The 26,767-nt window shown below is 34.2% G+C and overlaps 1 long non-coding RNA gene across 1 annotated transcript; it reads right to left on the minus strand.

Annotated features, from left to right (window-relative positions):
* Positions 1 to 20,974: 20,974 nt before the first annotated feature.
* LOC127844566 (uncharacterized) lies at positions 20,975 to 21,847 on the minus strand. The gene is made up of 3 exons (XR_008032809.1): positions 21,702 to 21,847; positions 21,306 to 21,452; positions 20,975 to 21,105 (listed from the first exon to the last, which is right to left on the minus strand). It is a non-coding gene; the product is annotated as an uncharacterized LOC127844566 (long non-coding RNA).
* Between the last annotated feature and the right edge of the window lie 4,920 nt (positions 21,848 to 26,767).

Here is a 26,767-nt window from a genome sequence, read left to right on the forward strand (position 1 = left end):
ACTCTGTTATCCAAACAATCCTTGTGATCATAAACAAATAAACAATGAAATATAAATAAAATTAGATGATAAAAAATGGTATCTTCCTTTTTGCTGTTGCTAGTTATCAACAGAGTAGCAAAACTTTTAAATATAAATTATATTCAATTCATAGCACGCTTAAAGATTTGAAGTTTATCTAAATCTATAAGCACAAACATATTTATGTTTGTTAATACAAAGCTGTAGCAGTTTTCTGATTGCGCTTGAAAAGATGTGATTGTTGTTGTTGCATTAATAGTATCATTAGTTTGTATTTCCAGATTAGGTATTCCACCATACATTTTGTTTTTAATCAGATGTCTTATAATTGGCATTGCAATATTTCAATAACGAGTAATCAACACAATTGACTTTATGTATTTTTAATTGTTTATCCATATTATCATCAACACTTGAGCGAAAAATAAGCTGTGTCATTTTTTATTTTTTATTTTACTTATGGTTCAGACAACTCTGCTTTTACTATATGCCGTAATAATTATAAGTTTCCGTTCACTTAAAGATATTGTTTTTCGTGTTGGAAAATTTAAATACGAAAAATATTTTGAGACAAGTGTGTTATGTTTGTTTGTCAATTATTTAATTGAAGTAGAAATAATACATCAGTGTACATAATTTGATTGTGTTGTTCCCTTCGTTCTTTACTTTAAAAATGCAACTTAACAGCTTTGCAATCAACTGAAATAATATATAAAAAGTAAAAACAATAAACGTTTGGCTTTCTTAATACGATATCATTTCAAACGCTGTTGGAAGGAACCATTGCTTATTAGAGGTTTACAAGGTAATTTACCCAAGTACGCAAATGTAATGGTCGATTGCCCTTAGGCATGATTCTGTTTTATTACTTTAATCCGGTTGTAAAAATGCATGACCGAAGGGTCATCAGATAAGCAAAAACAGGGTCAAAATCTGATAAAATAGCGCTGTTTAACTGACTGTACGAAAATCCGTATGTCCGAAAATTTAGAATCATGAAAACATAAATATTTTGGCTTAAAAAGGAAATGTAAGAAAATTTAGAATGTAAGAGAAAATACGGTGGTTTTATGGTGTTTAAATCGATTAGAAATAGCAAAACCTAAAGACATTATCTCAAGTGTGATTTTCAAAAGATTTTATATGAATGTACACACACGGTAAAACTAGTCTATTAAAATGAAATACCTTCATTGGTTCTCATTTTTTTAATATTTATTAAACATAGGTATTTGTGAACACTTGTTGTTATATAATATTGAAATGTACACGCATACTGAACATAAAATCATTAGCATAACGGCTAAGTTGGTTTTTACTAAGATTGCAATAGTGTTTATTTTATTATTATGAATCTTATGAGGATAATTTTGAAAGTATGACACAGAGTATCTGAAGAAGATATATACATAATCACATATGTTGTTGTTGTTGTGGTTATTGTTTCAATATTTTTATGAGTATTATACATTCAATGACGAATAGCTATTAATTTGTCATACAAACACCATAATTATTATTGGATTGCGGAGATTAAACAAATCGATTCCCTAGTAACTGATATAACTGATACATTTTTTGAGCGACAATGTGAAACTAAATCTAGTATTATTTAAATTTGATTATTTTAATTGCAGACTTTTTTTATTAACCCCAATTATTGTGTACGCAACGTTTCTTTTATTTAAATCGCTGAGTACGAAGCATCAAGCTATTTTTTAATTAATTGACAGTGATCTTTAATGTATGTCATAATATAAATTGAAATCAATCTTAATTAAAGCTTGAGCGGTTGGTTTGTAATAAGTTTTGTAAATGTTGCTGTAGGATATGTATGCACAATAAATACTAACGCTCTGGCATATTGTGATGGTGATATGATTATATATTGCACAATGAATATGTGATGATGTTCTTGTGATAATATTGAGGCTATAATTAGTTTTTGAATTAAGCTAGCTAATTTCAAATAAGATACAAACACATCCCAATCCTAAAATTATCAGTAAGTTATAGTATTGTTTGCCTCTAGGCGCATAATTAATTGAAGGCCTAGTTTATCTGTTAATCCTCGCCCCATGTGGTGTCCCAGTGGGTACACTGATATTAATACACGATGTATTGGTCCACAATTAAATCTCTTATAAAAACATGTCTCTCAGGTGACTGAAAAATGGCTGTGTAGATACAACAAATACTACTACAACGGAGACTAAGATAACACATGTTACAATTAATTTGTCTTCCTTGCGTTCTTCTTATACGACAAACACTTCTAAAACAAAAAAGCAAAAAGCCGCTACTGCTACTGCTTCGGCTACTCTTACTGCTCCTGCTACTGCTACTGCTGCCGCTGCCGCTGCCGCTGCCACTGCCACTGCCACTGCCGCTGCCACTGCCGCTGCCACTGCCGCTGCCACTGCCACTGCCGCTGCCACTGCCGCTGCCAGTGCTGCTGCTGCTGCTGCTACTGATAGTGCTACTGCTACTGCCACTGCTGCTGCCACTGCTACTGCCACTGCTACTGCCACTGCTACTGCCACTGCTACTGCCACTGCCACTGCCGCTGCCGCTGCCACTGCCGCTGCTGCTGTTGCTTCTGATAGTGCTACTGCTACTGCTGCTGCTGCTGCTTCTGCTGCTGTTGCTGCTGCTACTGTTACTGCTACTGATACGGCTACTGATACTGCTACTTCTACTGCTACTGCTAGTGCTACTGCTACTGCTACTGATTCTGCTACTGCTACTGCTGCTGCTGCTACTGCTGCTGCTGCTGCTACTGCTACTATTGATAATAATTCTCCTTCTACTTCTCTTTCTAATATTGCTAGCGATGCTTCATAATTTATTTTTAAATGTATCATTTTGTTAAAACAGGAAAGAACTGTTATATATATTTTCTTAAAGGGATCTTTTCACGCTTTGGTAAATTGACAAAATTGAAAAAAGTTGTTTCAGATTCGTAAGTTTTCGTTTTAGTTATGATATTTGTGAGGAAACAGTAATACTGAACATTAACCATGCTCTAATATAGCCATTATATGCATCTTTTGACGATTTTAAAACCTAAAAATTATAAAGCGTTGCAACGCGAAACGATTGAATAATTTGGAGAGTTCTGTTTTTGTCGTTAAATTGTGTGAAACTACGAAGATTGCTTATATAAGGTATAAAATACGTCGAGAATGTGTACTCGGCGGAATAGCTCAGTAGGCTTAAGCGTTTATACTACAGGACTCTGCCAGGACTCCAGCAGGGGTCACTGGTTCGAACCCTGCTCCGGGCAATGTACATTTCCTTTTTTTTTTTTTTTTCTTGATTTTTTACTGGAGCTTTTATGATCCAATGTTTACATTTATCAATATAAAGCATTTAATGAATAAGTTAAAAAAAATGCCAAAATCTGTGAAAAGGCCCCTTTAAAGGTGTAAAGAATCCAAACTTTTCTGCGATTAAAGTTTTATTTAACTGGATTAGTATAGGCCACATAACAGACGCTATTGTACTGATTTGTACTAAACAACATTTTGTCATAATCAACAGTTTTAACATGCCGCAGTTTCCTTGGAAGTTGACCTTTGATTGGAGTTATGTATAAAACATTAACAAGGTATTTGTTGACAGTTTGTCCTGTCACAATTATATATTAGTTGAGCCAAACGTGTGATAAAGATCCCTTTTGGGGTGGCAATAAATACTATTTATATTGTTCAACAGTGGGAGACTGAGAAAACATATGTTACAATTAATTTGTCTACTTTGCCTGCTTCTTCTTTATATATTTTTCTTGCTAATCGTTTAAGTTTAGTTTTAGTTAAGTAGGTATATCAATTTACATTTTTTGATAGATATTTATTTGGATAGTAATAGTATGTTTTATTTGACTTGACATCATTGAACCGGTTTATTCTTTGATAAGATCGGGATCTCCACAGGTGTTTAATCTCGATTGTTAGGTGGGGAGAAGGGTCCGAATGATAATGTTGTCGTCGGCTTACGAATCACATTTCACAAGTTTTAGACAAATATGCATACGTTATAAACCTAATTTAAGTATTACATAGATAATAACTTATCTTTATTTTGATGAACTACGTTTAAGGTATAACACTATAATTATCCATGTGTTGTGTGCCGCATACATACCATCTTGCTTTTTTAAATTTGATCACAACGGTCCGAAGTCATAAACATTCATTATGCATGGTTGCTAAAGCACAGTGTATACTAACTAACCTATGTTTATTGTTGTTTGCTAGGGTTATTATTATTATGTTTTATTTTTTTTTATTTTGGGGGTGGGGGGTGGGAGGGCTTTTATAGAAGATTTCAACTAGTCCTTCAATTAACGAAAAAAAATATTGGTATAGGAAATATAAAAGAGTAATAGACAGCTTCATTCATGCTGTTCTATTATGGTGTTTTAACGCATATAATTATGTATGGTTGATGAAGCACATTGTATGCTACCGATGTTTATTGTTGTTTGATGATGATGTTAAGTTGGTGTTGCTGTTGTTGTTAATGATGATGAGGAGGAGGAGGAGGAAGAAGAAGAAGAAGAAGAAGATGATGATGATGATGATGATGATGATGGTGGTGGTGGTAGTAGTGACGACGACGACGATGATGATTATTTTGATTATGATAATGAGATTTGAATTAAATTAATGCGCAAAGATTTTTCTTTTTAGCGGCCAAATGCAGATATCTGCGCTCGGCCGCTGTAAGGGTTATGTAATATTTGCAATCTACATAGGAGTCAATAGCAGATACCAAGCACCATATGCTTATGAGAAACAAAAGCAAAATATTGGCAATCGCTGAAATCTCGAATATGACTTAATCATTTTATTAAATGAAAACCGGTAACTATTTTAAACGGTTATTATATTGCAACAACTTAGCGGTGTTTATCCAAAAGACCATTGTTATAATTACAGGGACGTCAATAGGCCAAACTATTCAGGAAATATGATTTGAGTCGTCAAGGATAGATTTTGAGATCAATGTACGTCCGATGAGATTTAAAGGGAGTTGGAGGCGTAGGGACAGATTCGTTCGAGTACGCGATCATTTGAGAACAAATTATGTTGAAGCTTTATCGGAATTCCGGAAATTTGCGATCGGTACCGATTTTTCCTGGTTCTTTTTTTATTGATTCTGATAAGTTAGCGGCCGGCACGGACATGAATATTAACTGACGAAAACCTCTTCGCTACTTTCCGAAAATCTTCGACATGTTGCAAATATCCGTAATATTCCGCATTGTACTCACCAGAAATTGCAACTAGAAAGACTACAATAATTCAATTAGCTACGGCTCGGGCGGGGATTTACCTTTTATCCCTGTAAGGGACCTAATGCCCCAGACTACCGGCTATTTTTTCCGGAATTCGAACTTGATACACTTGATATCTCTGAATTAAATATTTATATCCGCAATTTTGATCTCTAGAGTGCTGACTGTTAGTATCGTATTTGACTGGAATGACTGTCGATTATGTGTTTTTAAGATTAAAACAAGCTTACGAAGAACTTTGTGTTTGCTTTTTTGTACGCTTTCTTTTTAAAAATGTATTGTCCGCCACGGACGCAACAATTGACCAAATGTACCAGATTGTGGTCTCTTTAAAGTGCTATGTTTTTACTGCCGTGATATCTTTAACAAACTACACATTATTGATCGTGGACGTTTTATACTCTTATTGAATTTGTTTCCCCAAAATATGCTCTTCTATTAGTAGATGTTGAGGTGACGATGTTCTAATTATAGATCTTACACGGCCAAGAAACACTAGATAGGTCTTTGCAAAGAGAGCTGTTGGATATCGTGAATGCGTTCAATGTGGCCTGTTTATTTCAGAAAGCTATGTGCAATGTTTTATGGGGATTTCTATCAAATTGCCAATTGCAAAATTTGATTTAATTCATTCGGACCTACAAGCGGGAAACTTCTTCATTAAAATTCAATGGGCTTTTAAGAAGTTCGTTGAAAGGCCAAATTTGACGTTAAACAGCAACGCCGAAAAAATTGCTACTCAGTCTTATTTATCACTTTTTTTGTAAGATTTACCAGTAGACGTTCTTCAGTGAAATTAAGCAAACACACAGTGCCGACAAATATGGAAGGGTATTTAGGTAAAAATTACATCCTTCTTTGTGACTGTGTCATGATTCTTGATGGTACTTTCAATTAGTATGTAGACACCTTTTCATGCTTGATGACACTTACATCTTGCCTGATGTCCAATGTCTATTTACATTCTGCTTAATGGTATCATGTATGTGTACAGATGCAACATTCTTGTTCGTTAATTGCATGCTGCATATGTGTATGTTGGTTTGTGCAGAGAGACTTGTGCAATAGGCGCAGTGCATAATGAAATCAAATATTAATGCGTTTAATAAATTAACGCGATGGTAAGATGTGAGTTTCACCCAAGCACAAAGCAACATACTATCATGCATGATACAATGATGTCAATTGACAGTCATTCCGAAATGCTACGGAGGACTACGGAAATTTACGGCGTATAACGGAAATTTTATGTTACAGGAGAAGTTGCGCACCTTTGTAAGATATTTGCTACTGAACCGAAATTAACCGCGTGTTTGTAGACTTAACTTTTTTTTGGTTAATGACTAACCATAATTTTTGTACAGTAATTTACCTTCAATAACCAAAGAAAGTCTATGGATATATTTCAATATATGCTACTAATGCATGTATGCAGAGCTCCAGATAAGACGCTTAAAGTCGTAAAAAATTGAATTAAATTTAGTAAAAAAGTAGACTTAAATTCTGTGCGTACGGTTACACATTGGAAAAATAAAAAAAGAATTCAAAATGTGTGATCATGCGTTAAACTCAATATCAATGCATATAATGTAAACATTTTATCAATGAATTCCCAATCGTCTAGGCCCTCATTACAATTATGAAATCAACAGCACTTTAACGTTATTATGAATAACAGACCATCTTTACAACAGTCGAAAAGCCGAACGTTTTCCATTATCTGGTCCTTTTATCGCAAAAAGTCTGCTGTAACCCGGCAATTGTCATTAGCTCTTCTTAGACTATAAACCTAAATGCGGATGTGCCAAAAATTATATTTACCTGAAAAAAAAGAATTAATAATAGACTTTAAGGCTGGATTATTATAGAGTGTAAACCAAGATTTTGCTGAAAAAGTTATCTGGAACTTTGCATGTATGTTGAGAGGAAATCGATTACATAATTTCAAATTTACTAGAGTACTTTTATATTGCACCACATAAAATGCTTTAAAACTATAATATTGAAGTGCACATATAAACTTTATTATAGATGGGTAGGTATTTCGTGTCAATCTCTTTCACATATGAAAGAGCTGTTGGTCATGCTGCTTTAAGTACATATAGATGCATGACACAATTTAGATTAAGCAAAATAAAATACTAGGTATTTGCCAAGAGTCAAATATATACGAGCAGTAAGAGCGTAATCGTGCACAGCGAGACTTACTCATGTAGAATTGAAACTCTTATTGCTTTCTTTCGAAATAATTTCATGTGTCCGATCTAATATGCAATATGCCCGTTGTTTTTTTTTGCGGATTAATGTTCCGTTTTAGATCCATAATTAACGAATGCCTCAATATTTTCAAAAATTAACACCGGAATAATGTTCACCGACATTTCTTCATACAGATTGGATATAAATATTATAGAGCTTAACAAAAAATACATTAAGCCCTGTTCTCCCGGCACACGTGCTGGACACACAGGTGGTTAGCGTGTGGCTATGATAATAATTAGTGAAAACATCTTTTTGAATGATAAATAATCATATTAAAACGAAAAATCAAATTTTCTATAAAAAAAAAATCGCTACCGTTTTATATATAACAAGGTATCCAACTCGAAATCATCCGAAAACGGGGTGCATCGTTTTGAGCAGCCATTACTAAATTAATTTTGCAGCGATTTTCATGACCCGGTCTTATTCAACGCAGAAATGAATTTCCTTTTAGGAAATGTATATATATTGTTATATTTCTACACATGCTGGGTCAAATTTTAAGAAATAAAGCTATACATAATTCGCTTGACCCAGTTGTTATCGATCAGACCGTATTTATGAATGAAATCTCCAGTTGTAAAGACACAACTCCGCATTGGAGCAATGAAATCACTCTTGTGTTTAAAATGTCAGTTGGTTGAAATGTATGTAAACAAAGGTTTGAAAATGCGCTGGACAGTTAGTTTTGATGCATAATTCTACGGCAAGCACGGTAAGAATGTTTTTTTCATACGTTTTATTGAATTATGGTATCTAGGTTCGTGAACTTTGCAGGGAAAATGCCCATTTCCCCGTGAAGATTTCAGTCATGAATACTGTCTGATCGATCACAGCTGGGTCACGCGAGTTGTGTATCGTGTTATTTTTTAAAAGTTGACCCAGTATTTGTAAAAATATTGCAAGACATATACATTTCCAGAAAGGAAATTTATTTCTGCGTTGAATAAGACCAAGATCGTGAAAATCGCTGCAAAATTGATGAAGTAATGGCTGTTTAAAACGATGCATCCCGTTTTCGGATGATTTCGAGTTGGATACCTTGTTGAATATATATTTATTTCATAGTAAAAACACTCTTTTATTAATATTTCGCCCAAACGGGCTTTATCAAAGTTTACAAATACGAATTCACTACATAGTTATAACTGTTGTATACACCAATAAAGTAAATGTTTTACAACGTCAAATATGACAGGAAATGACGTCATGACGTCGTACTTTACCATGCGATATACATTTGCGCCAAAATACATAATATACATGACATTTCGTTGTATGGTTCTTATACTTGATCAGAAATTCATTCCTCATTGTAATTTTCCAAATTGAATTTGATAATAAAAAGTATTACAATAACATCATATTGTTATATCCATTATAATAACTATATTAATGATAACAATAATTACTATAATAATAATATAGATATTTACTGTACCAACCTAAAAATAATATTCACAAAATCAAAATTCCTATTTTGTAGTCAGCACTATTACTATAATATCTCAACACTAATTCTTATTGACTATATTTATCAACATTTAAACAAATTGAAATGATTAATAATTAATTATTTATAATAATTTTAATTCCAATCTTTTAAATGAAGTTAAATTCTAATGTATTGTGTTCATACATATGCACACATATATACGCATTCCTTCACACTTGTACATATTCACTCATATACTTGCACATATAATTACAGGTACACAAATAAACACCTACATGTGTACATACATACACATATACATATATATATACACACCCACACATATACTCATATATACACACATACATATCCACCCTCTCACATACTTACGCTCGCACGCACTATTGTTGGAGAATTATGCATTTTGAAAATAGTTATCGTTACTTAAACTGTCTACACGAATCTCGTATTGGCCTACACTATCGCCTATAATTCTGCCATACTAAATCGGAAGCTGCTTTTGTGTTAAGTCCATTTGGAACTTCTGTCTTTAACAATTGAATCCAGTTAAGTTCTTTTATCTTGCGGTAGTAATCCGAATTGTCTCTAATATTTTGTAAAACACATACTCCCATGTCTTCTACACTATGTTGTCCGGAGTTAAAATGCTCAGCAACAGGTTTGCTTCTGTGGTGCCTTGTATCTGCCTCATGCTCCTTTAATCGTTCTTTTAGTGAGCGTGATGTCTCCCCCACATAAACTATTTTGCCACACTGTATACAGTTTATTCCATAGATGACGTTACATGCTTCACAGGTCTGCCTTTTGCTAATGGTCACTCCACTCACCCCTCCACGGTTGTGCAACCCCCTTGTTAGCATGTCACACACTACACACTTTTTGGTGCATCTTTCTACTGGATTGACCTCCCTTGTCATAGTACGATTGGTTTTTTCATGCACTAATATATCTGCTATGTTCTTGTCTCGTCTGTATGCAACAATAGGCATTTCATTAAAAACTTCCTTCATTCTATTCGACTCGTGCAGTAGAGGTAGGTGCTTTTTCACAATATCGTGTATGCGTGGTAGTTTTTTCGAGTACGTAAGTACAAGTGGAACTCTTTTCATGTTTTTCTTCTTGTCTTCACTTGGTTTCAAAAGAGTATCCCTATCCAGCTTGTCTGCTCGATCAAATTGCCTGTCAATGATCTTTCCGCTATAGCCACGTTTACGAAGATAGTGTTTTAATTTTTTCTTATGGACCTGATAATCTGTATCTTTAGAACAGATTCTTTTCAGTCTAATGGCTTGACTATATGGAATGGCTTCTTTTGTTTTTCTTGGATGGCTTGATTTGTAGTTTAAATACATGTGCTTGTCTGAGGGTTTTGTGTATAAAGATGTTATTACTTTCCTATCTTCACGATAGTATCCAGAAATTCTATTTCTTTCCCACCAACTCTCATTTCTACTTGAATACTTTCATCAATCTGGTTTGCAAACATAAGGAACTCATTAAGCTTTTCCAGTCCATGTGTCCAAAATCCAAATCCATCGTCGATGTATCTTTTGTAAAAGATTGGTATGAACTCATTCTTCATTAGTTCTTCATCCCATTTACGCATATAGGCACATGCAAAATTCCTCCCCAACTTTGAGCCTATGGCAACTCCTTTTCTTTGTTTATACTCAGTTCCATTGAATGTTATAATATTGTTGTCAAGAACGGTGGTTATCATTTCTTCTATTGCTTTTGAAGGGATGGTTTTGTCTGTTCTAGTTTCAAGTGCTTCTCTACATGCCTCTAAGCCTTTTTGTTTAGGAATGGATGGATAAAGTTTGATAACATCAAAGCAGAAAAGCATTGTATTTTCTGGAATTTCATTGGGGATTTCTTGCAGTTTTGTCAGAAAATCTGTTGTATCTTTAATATAACTTGGTGTTGTTTCTACAAACTCATTCAACTCTTTCTCTGCAACTTCTGCCATGTTTTCTGTGGCCGTCCTAATGCCATTCACTATTGTCCGGTATGGATTGTTATTTTTATGGATTTTTGGATTTCCTTTTAACTTTGCTTTTTGGGGGTGTTTTGGTATTAAGTAATCTTTCAGTTCCTGGTCAATAAGGCCGTCTCTATATAATTTATTTGCTACCTTTTTAACCGCCCTGCTTGCTTCATGTTTACACTTTCCGTTGTTGTTTTCATAAGAATCACATTCATTCATTTCCTTCTCCAGATTTTTGATATAGTCCTCGGTATTAACGACCACAACTCCTGATCCTTTGTCTGCGGGTCGAATGATTATACTTGAATCATTCAGCAAGCTTTGTAAGGCCTTTGATTCTTTGTCACTTATATTTGACTGAACTCTGTCTTTAAGTCCATATAGTATCTCTCGTTTTACCGCGTCAATATATGTATCAAGACTTTTTTCTCTCCCAGGTGTTGGTGTAAATCTACTTTTTTTCTTCATCCATGGTTTGATATTATCTTTCTCCTGATCATCAAGAACATGGACATTTTGATTCATTAAGAGTGAAAAGTAAGCAAAAAGTATCACATGACCGAATTGAAGATACGTCTCAGTTTGACTGGTTCGATATGGAACAACTTCCCGAAAAGCCCCATGTCAAAACAGTATCGCATGATGAAATGGTACGAATTCCGAAACCATCTGAAGTGGAACATGCATGTTTTAAGGACAAAAAGAAGGTTATAAACAAAGACAATCCACACAAAGATACAGACAGAGACTTGGTAACAAAGGATCAGTTTTCAACAATCATAAACTTATCTTCCAGGGATTTAACATTTAATGAAAAAGAAATTCTATCAAAAGGTTTAAAATTCATACCTACAACTAACAAATATGACATCACAAAACTGCAAAGCGATCTCTGTGAGTGGGAAAGACGCATGCGTCTTAAAGAGTATTTCCATGATAAACAAAATGATCAGGAGAAAGATAATATCAAACCATGGATGAAGAAAAAAAGTAGATTTACACCAACACCTGGGAGAGAAAAAAGTCTTGATACATATATTGACGCGGTAAAACGAGAGATACTATATGGACTTAAAGACAGAGTTCAGTCGAATATAAGTGACAAAGAATCAAAGGCCTTACAAAGCTTGCTGAATGATTCAAGTATAATCATTCGACCCGCAGACAAAGGATCAGGAGTTGTGGTCGTTAATACCGAGGACTATATCAAAAATCTGGAGAAGGAAATGAATGAATGTGATTCTTATGAAAAAAACAACGGAAAGTGTAAACATGAAGCAAGCAGGGCGGTTAAAAAGGTAGCAAATAAATTATATAGAGACGGCCTTATTGACCAGGAACTGAAAGATTACTTAATACCAAAACACCCCCAAAAAGCAAAGTTAAAAGGAAATCCAAAAATCCATAAAAATAACAATCCATACCGGACAATAGTGAATGGCATTAGGACGGCCACAGAAAACATGGCAGAAGTTGCAGAGAAATAGTTGAATGAGTTTGTAGAAACAACACCAAGTTATATTAAAGATACAACAGATTTTCTGACAAAACTGCAAGAAATCCCCAATGAAATTCCAGAAAATACAATGCTTTTCTGCTTTGATGTTATCAAACTTTATCCATCCATTCCTAAACAAAAAGGCGTAGAGGCATGTAGAGAAGCACTTGAAACTAGAACAGACAAAACCATCCCTTCAAAAGCAATAGAAGAAATGATAACCACCGTTCTTGACAACAATATTATAACATTCAATGGAACTGAGTATAAACAAAGAAAAGGAGTTGCCATAGGCTCAAAGTTGGGGAGGAATTTTGCATGTGCCTATATGCGTAAATGGGATGAAGAACAAATGAAGAATGAGTTCATACCAATCTTTTACAAAAGATACATCGACGATGGATTTGGATTTTGGACACATGGACTGGAAAAGCTTAATGAGTTCCTTATGTTTGCAAACCAGATTGATGAAAGTATTCAAGTAGAAATGAGAGTTGGTGGGAAAGAAATAGAATTTCTGGATACTATCGTGAAGATAGGAAAGTAATAACATCTTTATACACAAAACCCTCAGACAAGCACATGTATTTAAACTACAAATCAAGCCATCCAAGAAAAACAAAAGAAGCCATTCCATATAGTCAAGCCATTAGACTGAAAAGAATCTGTTCTAAAGATACAGATTATCAGGTCCATAAGAAAAAATTAAAACACTATCTTCGTAAACGTGGCTATAGCGGAAAGATCATTGACAGGCAATTTGATCGAGCAGACAAGCTGGATAGGGATACTCTTTTGAAACCAAGTGAAGACAAGAAGAAAAACATGAAAAGAGTTCCACTTGTACTTACGTACTCGAAAAAACTACCACGCATACACGATATTGTGAAAAAGCACCTACCTCTACTGCACGAGTCGAATAGAATGAAGGAAGTTTTTAATGAAATGCCTATTGTTGCATACAGACGAGACAAGAACATAGCAGATATATTAGTGCATGAAAAAACCAATCGTACTATGACAAGGGAGGTCAATCCAGTAGAAAGATGCACCAAAAAGTGTGTAGTGTGTGACATGCTAACAAGGGGGTTGCACAACCGTGGAGGGGTGAGTGGAGTGACCATTAGCAAAAGGCAGACCTGTGAAGCATGTAACGTCATCTATGGAATAAACTGTATACAGTGTGGCAAAATAGTTTATGTGGGGGAGACATCACGCTCACTAAAAGAACGATTAAAGGAGCATGAGGCAGATACAAGGCACCACAGAAGCAAACATGTTGCTGAGCATTTTAACTCCGGACAACATAGTGTAGAAGACATGGGAGTATGTGTTTTACAAAATATTAGAGACAATTCGGATTACTACCGCAAGATAAAAGAACTTAACTGGATTCAATTGTTAAAGACAGAAGTTCCAAATGGACTTAACACAAAAGCAGCTTCCGATTTAGTATGGCAGAATTATAGGCGATAGTGTAGGCCAATACGAGATTCGTGTAGACAGTTTAAGTAACGATAACTATTTTCAAAATGCATAATTCTCCAACAATAGTGCATGCGAGCGTAAGTATGTGAGAGGGTGGATATGTATGTGTGTATATATGAGTATATGTGTGGGTGTGTATATATATATGTATATGTGTATGTATGTACACATGTAGGTGTTTATTTGTGTACCTGTAATTATATGTGCAAGTATATGAGTGAATATGTACAAGTGTGAAGGAATGCGTATATATGTGTGCATATGTATGAACACAATACATAAGAATTTAACTTCATTTAAAAGATTGGAATTAAAATTATTATAAATAATTAATTATTAATCATTTCAATTTGTTTAAATGTTGATAAATATAGTCAATAAGAATTAGTGTTGAGATATTATAGTAATAGTGCTGACTACAAAATAGGAATTTTGATTTTGTGAATATTATTTTTAGGTTGGTACAGTAAATATCTATATTATTATTATAGTAATTATTGTTATCATTAATATAGTTATTATTATTGATATAACAATATGATGTTATTGTAATACTTTTTATTATCAAATTCAATTTGGAAAATTACAATGAGGAATGAATTTCTGATCAAGTATAAGAACCATACAACGAAATGTCATGTATATTATGTATTTTGGCGCAATTGTATATCGCATGGTAAAGTACGACGTCATGACGTCATTTCCTGTCATATTTGACGTTGTAAAACATTTACTTTATTGGTGTATACAACAGTTATAACTATGTAGTGAATTCGTATTTGTAAACTTTGATAAAGCCCGTTTGGGCGAAATATTAATAAAAGAGTGTTTTTACTATGAAATATGTATATCTTTATCCCTACTGGATATAAAACTGAATATATATTTAACTTATTTTTTTTAAGAAAAGTTGATTTTTCGTTATAATATGATTACTTATCATTCCAAAATATGTTTTCACTAACTAGTATTATAGCCACACGCTAACCACCTGTAGCTGGACACTTTTAAAAAACACTATACAAATTCAAGTACTTATGCACTTAATTGATTGTAAACAATGACGGTTGAAATCCGTGCGTGGGAATTTTTCTGGTAACCAAGAGCGACGTCAACGTTCATGACAAACCTGTTTATATGACATTTATTTATTGATTTTTTTCCAACTTGATTGAAAATTATGTTTTATGATATTTTAATACATGTAGATGAAGTAGTTGTTTTCTCAACGAGGAGTACAATAGTTGTACAGTACTAGACACGAGTACTTGTAACTTTCAGGTTTCTCTGTATACCACAGACATTATATAGTCATAAAATTATAAATATGTGTTTATAGAAATTGTAATTATAGCATGGTAAACAGACTAGAGAAATCTGAAAGTTTCACGCACAGGTCTGTGGCAATGGGGGTTTGGGCTACTTTATAAATATGAGGTCGATATGCAATGCACATCGGTAGATTACGTCTACTGTAATTATTTGGACTAGGGAAGGGCCACAATTCCAACACATCAGCCCCGTTATGTTCTGAATAAAATACATGTATAATTTCTTGAGTGCCAATTGCATCTTACAAATATCAAAAACATTCACGGCAGTCAATTCATTGTGTAAACTTACTGGTCTTCATGGCAATAATGAACGTATTTAGTTTAATGGAGATTATATAACGAAGGGAACTAATTCAGCTTATTCAGTTTACTAGTCAAAATGATTCGGATGTTTTCGCTTTTTTTTCCGAAAAGTAATTTATTCAACATACGGAAAATAAACGCGCGCTACCTGATGTCATAATTTAGTAACTTGCATTCTGCTTACTGCCTGTTGCTAACTGCCGTTGTTTATGACGCTTAGTGGCAAAACCGATTATGACTGGTTTCAGGAATAATGAACACACAAACATTGGATAGTCACCAAGCATGTTGAAACAATCATCAAGTATAACCGATAGAGAACAAGCATGTTGGAACTGTCATGAAGCATGTTAGAATAAACATCACGCATAATGTAAATATTATTCATGAATGATGTAATGTTGCAGCAATCATAGAGTATAAACGAATAGACACCAAGCATGTTGGAATTGTCATAAAGCAAATTAGAATAAGCATCAGTCATAATGTAAATATTCACCACGAATGATGTAACTTTTACCTAAATATCCTTCCATAGACATGTGTTGTTACTAAAATAGACATAGAGATTTGAGCATTGGAAGTGACCTAATCATACTGTGCTTTAGCAGTATTACGGAATACCGTTAGTGCCATCGTGGTTACACATTAAAATCCAGAGGGCGAGAACGCGAGAACGCGATAGTACGATGGCGACAATGTGACAATACGATGATGACAGGGTGACAATACGATGGCTACAATGCGATAGTACGATGGCGACAATGCGAGAACGCGATAATACGATGACGACAATCAGACAGTGCGATGACGACAGTGCGACAATACGATGGCGACAGTGAGATAGTACGATGGCGACAATACTACAGTTCGATAGTGCGATAATACGATGACGACAGTGCGAAAATACGATGACGACAGTGCGACAATACGATGGCGATAGCCGACAGTGCGATAGTACGATGGTGCCAATGCGATAACGCGATAGTATGATGGCGGCAATTCGAAAATGCGATGGCGACAGTGCGACAATACGATGGCGACAATGCGATAGAACGATGGCGACATTGCGATGATACCACGGCGACAGTACGATATGACTATTGCATTGTCGCCCCCGTACTATCGCACTGCCGCCATTGTATTGTCGCACTGTCGCATTGTCGTCATCGTACTAGCGCGTTTTCGCAATCGTACGAACGCATTGTCGCCATCGTATTGTCGCACTGTCGTCATCGTATTTTCGCGTTCTCGCATTCTCGCCCTCTGGATTTTAATGAGTAACCACGGTGGCCCTAACGGTATTTTGTACAGTAAAGTGCGTAAAATCTGGTTTGGAATAACAATTTTTATGCCGAAAACAGATGTTGAAAACCCGACTTTGTTTTATAAGTAGTAGTCTAAATATACAATGAGTTTTCCGAGCATTAAATAAACATATTAAAATAAAATTCATGTTCGTATCAGTTGAAGTTCTTGTTAATAGAAGAAGCAAAGAACACAATAAAACGCTGATTGGGCTTACTAATTTGAGGCAAGAAAAAACACATCGCGCTATTATATATAACATATAACGCGAATCCGCAAAGTTCGAGCGCCCGTCTCGGTGCCGTCGTTTCCGGTGAAAGTTTCGCACATGAGCTACCGAGTTTGGATATGAGACCACGAATCATGGCTTGACTTTATATATCAGTCAGCGTAGTACCTGACCAGACTGCGCGGTTGGACAAGCTAGGATGGACCAACTTCGGCCGCATATGACATAAGACCCATTTTCGCATGACGCGGGTCATCTGACCTTTATAATGTGTATATAGCTTTGAATGGAATTTGCACATAGTTTTTGGCATGGACTTATTGTTATGTTAATGTGTTGCACGCTTTCAAAAGCAGAGGGCATATATAAGATCAATTATACTACGGAGTTCATTTTCTGTTGCAAAATGAAATGCAATAAAGATTGTTACTCAGCGGTGTGTACAGTATGACAGCGTTGTCTGTCTGCGATGCATTTATACTGGTTCTAAGCTGGCATACTCACCAATTGGACTCAACCATCTGCTCGAACAAGAAATGATAAGTTCTACCAGCATAAACCTTTAATTGTAACTCATTTTAAAAATATTCATGTTATTTATATTATTCAATTTATTATTCAAAATTATAATTATTATTTCCTTTATTGTTGTTTTTCGCATTAAGAAACTTATTCGGCTTACGAAACTGAAAAATCCCATTGGAAAAAAATCCCATGGGAGAAAAAATCCCATGGGATTTAAAAATCCCATGGGATTTAAAAAATCCCATGGGTTTTAAAAATCCCATGGGATTTTTTTTTTTAAACACGACTAAACGCATTAAAATATCGTAGTTGTTCATCATTTTATAAAATATGATGTTTCTGAAAGTTTCATGAATAAATCTCTCAAAATAAGAAAAAATCCCATGGGATTTTTTTCTCCCATTTTAAAATGGGATTTTTTTATTACTAAATATTTTTATATATAATTGGCATAAAACCAATATACAGTCCTTAAATAACTTTAAAATACTTGCAAACGCAAATAAAACACGTTTTTTAAAATGTTCAAAATCCCATGGGATTTTTCTCCCATTTGCAAATTATGGGAGAAAAAAAATCCCATGGGGGAAAAAAATCCCATGGGAAAATCGAAAATCCCATGGGAAAATGCAAAAATCCCATGGGAACCCCAACTTTGCTTATAAATTTCATAGTGAAGAAAACGCGTTTTTGAGTGAAAATAACCAATTATTAATCAACGATAAGACTTTTATCGCATACTATGTCTCAAAGTAGCAAATCTTTAAGAAAAAGGGTACTTAAGTTTGCGAAATTTCGGTTTCGCAAAGTTTTTCCGGTGGCCGTTTGATTACGAAAACAGATGTCACACTGTAAAATTATACCTTCGTCTTTAGTAGGTTGTATTATATAGTTAACATATCCGGTTATTCTTGTGAGAATTTTTTTTAAGCTATACAATTATTTAAAATATCACACTGCATAATCACCTGGTGAGACGTTATAGAAATAAACATATTCATCGTAGTTAATGCGCAACGGATACATTATTTCTGGTTTGACATGCCAATTTTTATAATGAAGGTCTTTGAGGCGGTAAAATAAATATACCACCGGTAATCTTTGACACTACATCAGAATGAAGGATTAATACCATGATAGTAGTCACATATTATAATTGAATGGCGATAATTTCGTTAATTATTTATTATATACTAGTAGTTATAATTCTACATTCGTTACTAAAACGAATGTAAAGAACATAGAACTTTCCGTCCATTAACGCAAATGTAAATGGCAAATTATATTCTACAAATAACCAATACTCAATACAAACAAGTAAACAACATTATCACACATACTGAATGTTAAATGTGTCATTTGTAATTAATCAAATTATATAATATATAATATTCGCAAACTAGTTCATATACACCAATGGGTTTTACAGAAGATGAATTTCAGTTGTGTTAACGTGTATATGTCTATAGGGTACAGCATATCTGCTTTAAAATAAACATGGTGCACAACAATAAACGACACCTAAGCTACACAATGTTTTTGTTAAGGGTTCAACTTTCATTATATCAGTAATTAGCGACATTTCTGTACATTTATTTCATTGCACTACATTACCCGCTTTAACAATAAAACCTTTCGTAAACACTACACACTAATGCTTATTTAGTTTTGTTGTACCAGAAGGAGCATGTGTACCCTTTTATAAATTTTATATACAAGAAAAGCAGTTAATTTTGTTTCATAATCATTAGTTAATTAGTATTTGGTTGATGGTCTTTAAATTCTCAATATACCGGGAATATAACGTTGACATTAAGTACGCACTCTGTTTTATGTCATAGAATCGACGATGTTACCATGTTGGTGTAACACAAGTTACCAAATAGTGAGGTGTATACGTTTGCAAGCCATTTGTTACAAACGTTGAAGTTTCGTAACTTTTGTCTAAAACGAGTCAAGGCATTTGCTGCAAAGCGGATAAAAAGCTATTCAAGATTCGAATTCCATCGAGCGGGTAGCCATGCAAATTAAGAGTCCAAACGAAAAGACTCAAATTAGAATGGATTTCTCAATGATTCGTTTAGTCAATAAATATTGAATTATCGAACGAGACATACAAATCGCCTTATTAAAAAGAATATTGCATTTGGTGATGCTCAAACTATACGATTGCTTGTGGCTTCACCCGAGGCAGCAATCTCGAAGACTCCTCCTTAAAGTAATGCTCGAAACTTTATAGACAAAAGTTATTTGCTAGTTAATTTATGTATTGCCATGAATTTCATTATCAGTTGTTTTTGTAATTTATGACAGGTTTATTATGAGTATAACATTAAAAGTGGGCTCAGCATAAACTTACCTCCGCATAATACACCGGCATCTTTGGCATGGCTGCAAGTAGTCTCTCTACTAAATGCACACTCAGTTATGCTCTTTTCTGAACCACTGCAGCGCAACGATTCCATGTGTATCGTGCCGGAACCAGGACCGAATCCGACATAACTCTCGGCATTGAGATATTCTGAATACCTGTGAAAGAAATTGTAAAAAAATTAAATATATATGCTTGTTGAGTCGTGGGTAATTTTCATAAATAGGTTACATCACTAATATTTTATAAATATATGACTATGAATCATTATAAACATAATTAATAATCTTAATACTATATATTTGTTGCTTTTTTCCAAATGTTTATCGTCTGTTATAATAATAAATAATCAATTGTCTTGATAGTGTCAAATCGCCATTTTGAAAATGTTTTCTTGTTGAGCCGTGTATGCTGATTGGTTAGTCCAATTTCAAGGTTTGCATACCTATAAATAGCCTCAAAACTGACATTACAGAGAAGGTAAATTTCTTTTGAAAAAATATCAACAGACGATGTAGTATGGAAAATACTCATACATAAACGATTTTGGGTCACTGAGGAACACTACATGAACAATTTAGAAAAGAGGAAATATCTGATAAGAGCTCTGATGAATTACAATATTGACCTGGTTTTTCTCGCGTTTGTGATCAGCAAAACTATGGTGACCTGGTCAAAACTTTTTCTGAATAATGTGGGAACGTTCTATCACGTAATTTCACGCGATCTTTATAACCACGACTGAAAAAGAACCCACGACTTAACAAGAAACTACTGTATAAAATAGTCAACCTAGTACACACTTATTATATTACATACCCATTTTCTTAAACATCTTAACGACGCGATATGTGACCATACCTGTAATTCATCATTCTACATAAAACTTGTCTCTCAGCATGTCCCAAACCAGTTTCACAAATAGTTCCCCACACGTTGTTTATCTTGATCTCCACCGTTCCTCCCAGTATGGTACTTTTTATTCCAACGAGTCGTACGTCCTGAATTTGAATTGGACTACCTGTAATAAAAAGTATACGATTACTACGTTAACAGGAAGATTAGCAGTATTGATTCGAACTTAACTAGATCGTGACAATAAACCGTTTAAATTCGTGTATTAAAATATTGTACCGGCCCTCCCAAAATGAATTTTACATTATTTTTATTGAAGACTATATCCACTTTAATGAAATAAATATAACACTAAATTGTACAAACATGATGTAGTGCTTGTCCAAGACCCTGTTCTATTGCAGATATACTGAACAGTACTTGGATTTTCAGTATAACACAAAACTGTCACAGTATTTGTCTTGAAGTCGTATGACTGTACTTTGCCACGTGGAACATTTAGGCGACCGCATTCTTTTATAACAAACAAAAGTATATATATCTCTGTTATCTCTAAAGGACTCATTGTTTTAATATATCGGTATTCAAACGTTTTGACGGGATTCCTTTTTTTTCGGGATATGTAGTTAACTAACAATTGATCATTTTATTAATAAAGTATCAAAATAAAAATAAATCGTATTGGTATTAGATACGTTTAATATTAAGATATATCTTATAATACAATCATTTTAACAATATTTCAGAAGATGTTTTACCCACCAACACAGAGAATCCGAGTTGATTTAGACTGACATTTATCTAAAGAACTCGGCACACTATACGAACAGTAATTGAGATGATTTTCGTTTCCATTACATGCAAGGTTCTTTATCATTGCATATCGTTCTTCCGCTACTGCGTAGGCATCGACGTAATACCATGAAGCACTAGAACAAAAATCACATTAGTTTAAGATTGCTGTTTTGTAAATATTTATCAATTTTTAGCTGTGTTTGGCGTAAAATTATATTATTTAACTGAGTTTAACAGTAGACACTGTTCAATTGCTTGAGTTTCAATAAGTACAGTCATTTTACTGTATCCGATAAACTTTAAGCGCAACATTCTATATGTGCAATTTCAGTGTGCAATCGCGATCTTTATACTTAAGTGTCATTTTAATTTAAGGAAAGATTTTGAACACACTGCCGACTTATTTAACCGTCATAACTTTCCAAGAGCAAATATGCACGCATTTCATCACCTGAATCCTAACATTTTGCAAACGACTTTGGCATCTTCATAGTCAAATCCGTCGAAACACACTGTACCAGTTGCATTATCCACGTTTATTGCAATGCGACCTTCGTATGGACTTGACCCATTTTCTAATTGGATTGTTTCAATGTTGTATTTACTATTATATGAAAAGGTACAACAATTATGGAATTTAATTTTTATATCATGTATATTAGTGTGTTTGGCCATAACTATATTTTTGTCAATATATTCATTTCAATTTACAGTTTACTAATATTAAACTAGGAATAATTGACCACAATATTTAAAGCGAGTTAACGACTACTAACCGTTAGCTAATGCATTAAATAATCATCGCTTCCTATACTGTTATTGATGGAAGTACACCTATGGGGGGGGGCTATCGATAGTTTACAATTATCCATGCCGTTATTCATCCTTTGTTTAGTCTACAAAAAAGTATTTTGTACGTTGTAAATAGTTTGCGAGTTTGTATTTTTAGTGTTACCTTGACATGCTATCCATGCCTGATATTTACAGGCGTGACCTTTTAAATGCTTACAGAAGCTTATTCTGGTTTCATTACCGATGCAACTAGTTATGGTGACAGCTGGTTTCTCTAATAATTTCTCTAGGTAACTGGATGCTTTATACCTTTAAAGTGCAAAACACACAATCAATAAAGGAGGATTTTTTTGTATATGTTATTGGCTCATTTCTAAATTAAATTACTGACAGTACTGGTGTGACGATGCTTTTGAAGAGGATATATAAAAGCATCAATTTAAGTTTATCTACATCACCACAATCGTTTATGTGGGTACGAAAATTTTGGTACGAAAACAAATTTGGGGTACGAAAACTTTGGGAAAGAACAAATTATGCCAAAACAAATTTTGCTATGAAAACAAATTGGGAGTCGAAAAAAAGTTTGGGTGCGAAAACAATTTGGTTAAAAAAAAATTGGGTACGAACAAAAAATTGGTTAAAAAAAATTGGGTACGAAAACAAAATTGGGTAAAAAAAAATTGGTACGAACACAAATTGGGTACGAAAAAAAATTGGGTATGATAAGAATTTGGGGGTACGGGGAAGTAGTACCCGTTGGGAACTTGACCCATTCAGCGAAATTGGGAGGCGGGTTACATTCTCGATCAAATCTAAAAATAAATACATTTGGGATTTTCCCAGCGTCACAGCGTTTGAAGTGCCTCCTGGCAGTTTCGTGACTGGTCCTGTCCCAAACGTCTGATAAATTTGAAAGAGGACGGGAACCAAGCTGCCTTTACCTTTATCAATGATAATCAGCGAGGTATGCTGATTGAGAAAATTTAAGCTATCTCAATCGGACTGGCTCGGTCGTTTACATAGGTCGCCATTGTGAATAATTTTTTTATGGTATGATAACTTAGACGAGCTGCTTCGCTGAAGCAGTATCGTCAAAAATACAAATATCTTTATAAACTAGACAGAATATGCTCGACTCGGAAATGTGATGTGCGTTATCCTGACCGTCTTTTATTCTACAACAAACTATGATAGAACAATACTATTTCATAAGCGACCGAAAATAAATGATAAATCGGATCGATTTATTTAATGTAAAATTTATACGTAATTTATAACTCACCTTTTTCCAATCATAGAGCAAACAACCTTTGCCTTTGGATCTATGCCTATGTTATCTATGTAATATACGTTCCGATTGATTGTCGTATAACCACAAAGTGGAAGCCACGTGTCCCCTACCGAGACCTCCACAAACCCTTCCATGTAGTAGTCACTTCTACCCGTCAGGCGAATATTGCGTACGACTATCGAACAGCAAAAACGATATTACAACGATAAACTAAAATACCAAATAACTTGTTTTCTCACTCGTAAAATGACGTTAAATGTTGGAGAAAGACTACTGATGCATTACCTGTATTTGTACACTGATTTATCAGTTCAATCCATCCGCCTAATGGGGTGCATGTAAACATGAACTCTTGTGAAGGCAGTCCGTGAATACACGAGTCGCTGTATACATCACCGAAGTTGGTTATGTTAACGTGCTCAAGTAGACCATGGGACGTTTCTAGTGTTGCATTTTGACAACCTGATTAAATAATGGTTATCAAATAAGAGTGGTCATACTCCTTGATGACGACTATTTTATATTCGATAGATAACACGTGTGTAAGAACACAATATGTCAATAAATGTTAACTTTGAATTTAAAGTGTAAAGTTTATAATCATATTTATTCCATTTGCAAAACAACAATTATCTATCTTAAAGGGGCCTTTTCACAGATTTTGGAATTTATTGAAGTTTGTCATTAAATACTTTATATTGATAAATTTTAGCATTGGATCTAAAAATCTCCAGTAAAAACTCAAGAATAAAATAAAAAAAAGAAAAAAAAAGTAACCCTCAACAGGGCTCGAACCACTGACCCCTAGAGTCATGGAGTAAAAAGACTCCCATTTAGACCACTCAACCACCCGTTCTCATACCATAATTGATGTATTTTATAATTCATATTAGCAATCCTTGTAGAACTCTCCAAATTATTCAATCGTTTCGCATTGCAACGTTTGATAATTTTCAGGTTTTTAAATCGTCAAAAGATGCATATAATCACTATTTTAGAGCATGGTCAATGTTCAGTATTACTGTTTCCTCACAAATAAAATAACTCAAACGAAAATTTGCGAATCTGAAACAACTTTTTTTAATTTTGTCAATTTCCCAAAACTTGGAAAGGCACCTTTATATATATGCTATTAGTATTTCTAATAAGATAAACATACCGACGCACATTAGGCCAACATCTTTGGCGTGTGTGCATGCCGTCGAACTGTATTGGTAACGGGGACAGTTGTTTATCGATTGTTCTGAACCCGAGCAATTCAGATAAAATATAGGTCCACGTCCAACCCCGTATCGTCCGTCGATGTAATATTCTAAAGAACTTTGTATCAAAGAAACAAAATACAATTGCATGCAAAGTAAGCTACTTGAAGGGCTTATAAGTGTTACATTTAACATATATGTGGTACAATAAGTATATGTTTATCTGTATATGCTGCGTGTTTCTGTTAAAGCATTACAAAAAGCAGATCTTCATTAAAAAATATACACTTATTCATTTTCATCGGATCGCGATGCGTTAATTTCAGAGCAGATGTCTTCTTTATTTACGAATCCTCAAAGTGACTCCGAAATAAATAGGACTTAAAAAACGCCAGGATGCCATATTCACATAAAAAAGTTCATTTCAACATTTGCAAAAACAATTTTTTTAATTTCTAATACAAGACAGTTCATCAATAGGTATGCAGTGGAACAAATAAATAAATGGCTTTATACATGCACCACTCTTAAATATTAATTGCATTATGTGAGTGTGCAATTGATCCACACTTTCAAAGTGTTCTAATGTAAACATCCTAGATTGTGTATACGTATAAACAATGGAATTATTATTTGTGCTCACATCTTGTATTGCAGTGTAGTTTGTAATTTACCGTAGGTCCTTGTGCAGCATTCTACACAGTACATTTGCGTCATTCAAATCGAAACCGTAAGAACACACGGTTCCCCAGACGCCATGTATTCTGATCTCAACTCGTCCTTCCAATGCGCTGTAACCACCAATCAGTCGGATGTCTTTGTCGGCGAAGTTATCTACATTCGAGTGGCAACCATCTTTACATGTTAAAACTACATCTTTAAAATTTGTTTAAATCGCTGGGTTGGATTAAAAAATAATTGGTTGTGTCTATATGTCTTGAGCAACATTTGATAGTACAATTGAATAATTTTAATTTTAGCGTACTTACATCCTCGGTATGAAGCTGTGACCACACCCGTTGTGAAGAACACATATGATAATATAACTGCAAATAAAAATATATGTTTGCAAATAAATATAAATAATTTAGTGACGAACTTACAAACAAAACTAATTACAGCCCAACGTGTGCAACATCCAAACATGTTCGGGTGTAAACAAAAAACGATGTTCAGGTGCTTATGCTACTACACTACATTTACAGACCCGTAATTACATCGAAGTGTGTGAATATTCAGTTAGGTATGAAATACACTTCAATATAAGATATCAAAAGACATTTGTATTTGTTTTTCATTTAGAGTACTTCTATATGTCGAGCATTGCAATAAATCATAGACATTTAGGTTTCAAATATATGTACGAGTTTTTTCACAATATTGATTTTTATGCATCAATGTCATTTTACTTTTGATTTGGGCAATTAGTGTAATGTGGTATGTAATAGGGTGACTAGAATCGGTTCCTACATATAATTGTCCTTACGCCATTTAAGGCGCTTTTGATGTCCAACAGTTAACGTTTTATCCATGACATGCTTATTCTAATGTCAAACTTTTATGGTTATCATCACTAAACAAATCGTTGCGGTTATTGTTGACCAATCGTTAGGCCTTATCAGATCGTATCAAATCATAATATATGTGGCATCTATTGTGTTTTTAAAACAGATTGGTTTTGGATTGCTCAGACAAAGTTAGCAATTCAACGGTCCTTGTTCAGAATATAAGACATCTTAGTGATT

Source organism: Dreissena polymorpha, chromosome 9 (genome assembly GCF_020536995.1).
Source record: "Dreissena polymorpha isolate Duluth1 chromosome 9, UMN_Dpol_1.0, whole genome shotgun sequence".
In the NCBI taxonomy this organism is placed as follows: Eukaryota; Metazoa; Mollusca; class Bivalvia; order Myida; family Dreissenidae; genus Dreissena; species Dreissena polymorpha.